Genomic DNA, 6,432 nt, shown 5'->3' with positions numbered 1-6,432 from the left:
CAAATTTTACTACAGAGCAATTGTTCCGAGTTAACGTATTCCAGCCCACACACCACACCTTTCGGAGACATGTAATAGAACACTTTATCGCAGTGCTAGCATCATAATCGAATCCTCGAGGATCGCACCGGGAATCCAAACAGGAAGAAACCTCTGGTAGACACACTGGGAGAGTAGCTAATATGGTTCTATCACATGAGTATGCAACTTTCTAAAGTCTATGCTCGTTTCATAACTCCCATTTTCCAGTTTCCATCCCTAGGCAGAAGATTGAGACTGCTACAGTTAGAAATGCAATCCACTTTTGATACTGTAATATGATTCTCTCGAAAGATACACATATCCAAACCCGTTGCCGTCAGCAGCGAGCGCACAATCAAAATATTATGAGACGAAACAGTTGGGACCTCATGCAAGTTCTCTCGTTCATTGTTAGCTTTGGTGTCTCGGTCCCTACGAGGGACTTCAAACTAAATTGAACTGCCAGTCTACTGGAACGCATGTTTCCGGATTTTCACGCAGCAAACGGCCGACCCAGCAGAGGACGCTCGGTAAAACACACAAAACTAATTGTGGAAGTTATTCGAAAAATCCCTATCGCAAACATACACAGTCCTGGCTGGAACCGTTTCGAGCTCAAATATTAGCTTTGGCGCTTGGAACAAGCATCAAATCAGATAATTCAAAGTACCTAAGTGGTTGATGCTGCATACCTGAAAAAAGAGAATATGAAACAAAAATGTCAGTTTGGTTCGATCTCACCGGGGTTCCTGACACGTTTCAGATCGATCGGATCAAAACATGATAGACCTTTTTTCAAACGAACCACAGAGACCCTTAGCCGAACAGAACAAAGAAAAAACTGTTGTTTGACTACGGTCGGTCTTATTCTCGCCTTCTTGGAATCGTTGGTTCATTGAAGCACATATCTCTTCTGTGGATTGATGAAATCAATTTGACTATGACAGGTTTTGCTTAAATTAGTACAAATGTTTCAGGCACATTCATGTTCACCGGAAATCTCAATAAAAATATTATAGTATATTATACCAGCTAACATAACTAATATCGACTAAAAAACAAATACAAATAAAAAACAGCTGATCCTAATTCTGATTTTCAATTATAGAAAAGGGTGTATAATATTATTCTATTTTCTGTGTTAAATTAAAAGCCTATGACCAAAGTAAAATAATACCCGATACAGTACAATTTTAATCACACCCCGAGAACGCTCCGAAATATTCTCGCTTTATTTTAAACATCGATCGATCGCTAGAACAGTTATTAACTGTAATTTTTAAAATCATAATTAAACTCTAATTGTTAGCGTCTTAGACAGTCAATTTTGTTAACTCATCATGAATATCGCCGAAAATATCGTGAAAACGCCGGTTTGTCATCTAAACATAATTTTATTGTGTACACTACTCTGCTACAGACCGCAAACAACAACCAGAATTCAACACACGACAATCAAATGAATTTTTTCCATACGAGAAAATTTGAAGCGAGCGATAATGTTGGATGTTGGTTCAGTTTGTGTTACTGGAAATACTTTAAAATGCTCTGGAAAATTGTACGTTCCAATAAGATTAAACTACAAACCATACAACAACAGCAACAATAGACTATTTGTTTTGGAGTTTTTGTAAAGTGCTATTGCTACTTCACGAAAGAAGGGTTTCAACAAAAATATTTGCAGAGTTATTTTTTTCGAAAAAGGAAAATATTCGAATATGGATTTAAGGGTAAGAACATTATCAATCACACAAGAAAAAACTTTTTATTGACAATTCCTTCGTTATCGAATAGCTATATCAACAAGAACTTAATGTTTAGAAGTAACCAACCAATTCCTCGTCACCATCACCAAATATGAATTAAAATGACGTTTCTAGACAACCTACAATTTTCTACATATTTCGATGAAATTTTTCTCACGAACATAACGATAAGCATGCTTTGATTCATCGAAATGAAGTCAATTTCGCTTCTACTAGATTAATAGAAAGCATCGACTGCTTTTCTTGTTGCGAAAGGTATACAATCTCTAAATCGATTTTCAAATGATACTTGGTCAATTTTCACGAAACTCTCATTTATAAAAAAAATATCAAGAGAAGGCCTTTTTTCGCTTTCTCTTCGTCTGTCTCTTTTCAATCGACATTGTAGACTAATTAGATCTCCTTCATCCATTTCCAACATCGCTAAACCATTTATTTCTATCTGTTTCTTTGCTTCTCTTCCGAAAAATTCACCGCCATCGCCCACGAAAGCAGGATCTCCAGAGCAGATCATTACGAGCCAGATTCGGCAATGTGACAATTCGAATTAATGAAATTCTCCTTAATTATAATGTATGTTAGCTTATTTGTAAATTATTCACACTATTCTAGTAATTTAATGTGAACTATTGTTGCATCTTGAACAAAGATCAAATTGACAAGGCGTACCGAAATCTGCGGGTGGGTAATGCCAAAGTCATAACCGAATTGATGTGAATACAAATAACATGGACTCGCTGAAATTGAAACTGTGCCCTTATAAAGCACAATATAAACTTCGGTGAACGACTAATACATTTTTAAATAAAGGCTAAACCAAATAGTACAAAATATATCAATAAAAAAGGAACACTTTGCAACAAAAAACAATATTTTTATATATGAAAAAATTACTCTAATTTAATGCAGATCTGACACCACTTGATTATCCTGAGGTTACCAAAACCACTCTGAACCTGAACTAACTGAAATGAGGTGCTTAAGAAGCAATTTACTATCTTTGGAAAACGGCCATTGTGACAAAACGTGAAAGAAGTTTTCTTCGCACTCGCTGAACGGAAATTTAAAAGAAAAATATCAGTTTGTTTGATACATTTTTCTAAATAAACTGACATTTTTCGCCTTTCTCACATTTTTCTTAAACATTAGTCAATCTGTAGTGAAAAAAACTGCCTTTGTAATTTTTAACAATGGCTGTTTTCCTATGTTTGTAAGTAGAGCCTTCTCTTTCTTCTCAGTCAACTAATCAGGCTCAGTAGGTAACGCAGAAATGAAATATCGCTTACGTCCGATGGCATGAAGTAAAAAAATGTGGCAGCGCTCCTGCTGAAATCATCTCTGTCTAGTTGCGGCGCTTGCCCGGAATACCCAAAGCCAAGGGCTATCCCTCAGTTAAGACCGATCGAGCGGAAACGATGAGGCCCGTGGTAACCCCAATTCAAAAACACTTACAAAACTAATGCCAGATGCTGTTATCACGTGATCATGAATATCTTGGAATTCATACTGCTTGAAAAAAAACCCTGGAATTATATTCCTTTTGTGAAATTTGATCATTTGGTTCAACAGACCTCACAGCCATTGTATGGCTGATACTACGAACATACGACAACTGTCTTGTAAAACCAGTGCACTATGCATTGAACTGTCAACCTGGGGTAAATTGTTAAACTGCCTCAGAAAATCATGCACTGCTAAACTTGTAAATAGTTATAAAAATTTATCAAGACTGCAACGAGATTTTTCTCACAAACAATTTTACTTGTTTTATTTTTTTTACTTTTAATTTTAATTTATTTTTTAGAGATTCCTCTTCTGATTAACATTAGTATCTAATTGTTGATTGTTTCAACATAAGTTTGCGGTGGTGTTACGCAGACCACGCCACTATATAAATACGATGGGCTAATGAAATTAAGCAATGAAAAGTGAAATGTTATTTAAGTCTCAACACTCGACAACGTTGAAGCGTCCAGCTTTATTTCAAGCACCGAAAATTTATACCAACACTATCGTCCAAACATGAACCGGTGTGACTAAATACCAAGAAACATATTCGTTCTGGTAGGTTAAAAAATAAACACGAAAAAGGCCTTCTTCTTCATTGTTATTCAACCGATCTACAGGATCTATCAGCAGTCCAACACGTTTGTGTGTCGAACCTCACCCATCGTCCCGGGAAACGCAAGCCCCCCTCGAAGCGAAGCCCTAAGAATGAGGTGTAAATCATGCCTCCGCACCCCTTGCACAAACCGTCGATCGACGACCACGACTCGATTGGAGACGATCCTTTGCGACTATTGTGGTGTAGTGCAGCCCGTCGAGCCAGGACACGACCTAGAACCCACATCAGAAAAAAGAGTAAATAAATAAACATAATAATAGATATTGAACCATATTTGCACAGCACGATAACAAAAGGTTTTACTATTTATTTGTACCTCGAGGTTGTGAGCCCGCACGTTGGGAGGTGATGGGTGAAGGCTCCAGGAACCGAGCTATGTGGCACCGTGCAGGGGATTTTACGGGAAGGTAAGTTGAGGAGTGATAAATATCTGCAGAAACAGAGGAATTTATCGTCTTGTTAGATTTTCTATTCACTAATTTTTCTACCTGTTCAACCATGACGAGCCGTTTTTATTTTAAATGTTTTTGTTGTTCTTTCCGTTCCTTTTTTCCTGTAAAAGCGAGGAGAAAGGGAGCTCAAAATAGGCAATAAATTTTTCTATGCAACTGAGACTTTTAACTGTTCTGATCAGCACGTACTGAAGGAATGCTGAAGAAAGGTGGAGGAGTTGAGAAGATGACCGAATGGAAGTCCTAGGAAACATTGTGATCCCAATCATGGAAGGATGAAAGCATTACTCATTTTCATCTAAAAAACTATTAAGGTTTTTTATTATTTAATAATATAAATTCAAAGACACATTCCCTAAGCTCTAATAAAAATCAACTATTGCGCAAATCCGTTGATGTTACAAAGTTAACAACAGAGATAACATATATCGGTATATTGAATACATAGTGAAAAACACTTGATATTAATATTTAAAACAATAAATTAATATTTTTCTCGGTAGCCGACTGATCAGATCAACCAATATACGCCGGTACTGATCAATGAATTCTGGGATTACCAGAAAATGTACATTGAATGATGATTTACCAGTTCCAGGTCGGATCATCTAGAAACTCCCTGTACAATTTCAGCTAATTCCCATCAGTAACAGAGTAGCAACCATGGGTGGTCGCTCAAGCTTATAAACTAACATGACCTACAAATTGGAACAGATCCGAGCACCACTTAGAAGATGTTTTACAATTCTCTATGACGGTTTGAAATTTTGAAAATTCATCACCTTGTAATGTTAGAACCAAAAGTCGGACTTGGATCGTACTACTGACATGTAGATCTGTTAATTTGAGTTTGATTTGATCAAAATCTGATATGAGTTTATTTGGCCCTAGACTATCTTGATATGCAAACTAGAGAAATAAATTAGCCAATTTAAAGAATTCGCTACTCATCACATTGTTACTTATGAAAAAAAAATCTTGTAATTGCTATCTCCGGAATCGTAAGTTGGAACTGAATAAAAATCGAAATATTCTTATGGTATCTTAAGCCCTCTCAGTTGAATCTAAGATGGTAATAATTGGTTGAGCCATATTTGAAATATTTTCCCAATTTTGGTGCAAATCACCCTGTTATTCCGAAAATAAAAATCGGATCCAAATGAAATTCAGAACCGTTGTATGGGACCATAAGACCTTTCCTTTCAATCAAAGTTTGTGAAAATCGGTTCCGCTTTCTTCGAGCAAATTGAATGCCAATAATTGTCACACAAAGACATGTTCCAGTTCGTCGAGCTGAACCGAATGGTATATGACATTTGACCTTGCGGGCCTCAGTTGAAAAATCGGTTTTCACAGTGATTGCATAGCCTTCTATATGAGGAAGGCAAAAATGGATTCTCAAGTCATCAATGACACAAATTTCAGAAACTTATAGAGCATCAATACGGTTTATATGATAAACTAGAAATCTAGTCTAAAGAAACAAATTGCATTAACCAACTTATATATATATTAGCGTCCAGTCAAGTCTAAAATTACGATTAGAAATTTTTAAAACACAGGCACTCATTTTGGAAATCGTATGTAGATGAAATTAAATTACATCCAATGAATCTTTTGGATGAATCTTTCATTTGAATCTAATATTTTTTGTCACTACATTAGCGTCTCCCGGGACCAGGAATGGAGGGTCGGCAGTACCAAATAAAGTCTGTTTAATTATTAACTAATGAGCTCTGCAAGCTATAAGAATTAACGGATCAGAACTAAAACTCCACATAATGTAATGCTAAGACTAAATTCGTTCGGGTACATGGAAAACTAAGAAGTATAGCAAAGCGTAATAATATGGTTATACGTAAATTTGCAAGCAAATATGAACCATTATAAAAAAACATCAAGTACATTCTTCAAATATATCAACTTATTTTCCTTATATTAATGTGGGAGAGTGACTATTAAATATCCATTGACTACCAAATTTAAATATTTGGAATGAGCTATCGGTTAAAATTAATTGTTATCAAAGCCAGCAAATGCATCGCGATAACGATCATAAAACAATGTT

Source organism: Malaya genurostris, chromosome 3, assembly GCF_030247185.1.
Source record: "Malaya genurostris strain Urasoe2022 chromosome 3, Malgen_1.1, whole genome shotgun sequence".
Classification (NCBI taxonomy): Eukaryota; Metazoa; Arthropoda; class Insecta; order Diptera; family Culicidae; genus Malaya; species Malaya genurostris.
This window is presented reverse-complemented; position numbering follows the sequence as displayed.